Below are 864 nucleotides of genomic sequence, written 5' to 3'. Positions count from 1 at the left end.
TCCACAATCCGCAAATGAATCATGAGCTCAGCGATACAGGGCGTCGCACAAGTATTCCTCTTTGAATCACTAGGGCTTGTGGCTCAACGGTAGAGCATCTGACTCCAGATCAGACGGTTGTCCGTTCGAATCGGGCCAAGCTCATTTTCATTCAATTTATAGCGCATGTCACGTCTCCCACTTCACATTGAATATCTTGCTCGTGTCCTCCCCCTGGCTGCTCAACAGCGATCTTCCCGAGCTACTCACAGATGCTGTTGTCATCACCACTCGTCCTAGTGGAACTGAAGGCGCTCCTCAAGCTTAACAGCAATCCCCCGGTCTACTGAAATCGACACTGTTCCCTCCGGATGACCCTACTCCTCCTTACAATTGACAACTACACTCAAGAGACAATTACACTGACTGATGATAGCAATAGTAGTAGCAACAACAAATACATAGACTGAGTCCCCTCTATTGGAGAGGTAGAAGAGAGGCTCTATTCTGCCGCCTATGAAGGACGAAGTATACGCATACCCAATCAAACAACAGGAAAAAGCAAAGAAAGGCATACCAGGAACCCGACAGGTCAGCCAGAAACTCGGACTGTTATCCGGAGTCAAGTTGTTATGATGGGCGAACGCAGCCTCTACAGATCATCCTATGGCAGTTTCTAAGATGATGATGTAACTGTCAGCTCCCTGAAGATATCTATTTCATTAGTGTAGTGAATAGTGCGAGTCCTAGTGCATGAGCATTGTTCTGAATTGACGCGTGGTTACCCACCCGCTTCAATTTTCTCCCCTACATATTGAGTTCAACGGCAGTGATCTCGATAGAATGCAAGGCCGAGTAGTTAGCACGCAAGGACCCTCAGAATAA

At 47.3% G+C, this 864-nt stretch overlaps 1 non-coding gene across 1 annotated transcript; it reads left to right on the top strand.

The window, feature by feature from the left end:
• Positions 1 to 72: 72 nt before the first annotated feature.
• Positions 73 to 144, top strand: Pmar_PMAR028121. The gene has a single exon. It is a non-coding gene; the product is annotated as a tRNA-Trp (tRNA).
• The last annotated feature ends 720 nt before the right edge of the window (positions 145 to 864 follow it).

This window comes from Perkinsus marinus, assembly GCF_000006405.1.
Source record: "Perkinsus marinus ATCC 50983 genomic scaffold scf_1104296964040, whole genome shotgun sequence".
NCBI classification, from domain to species: domain Eukaryota; phylum Perkinsozoa; order Perkinsida; family Perkinsidae; genus Perkinsus; species Perkinsus marinus.
Note: the sequence above shows the minus strand (reverse complement) of the source record. Positions and strands in the feature narration are given on the sequence as shown.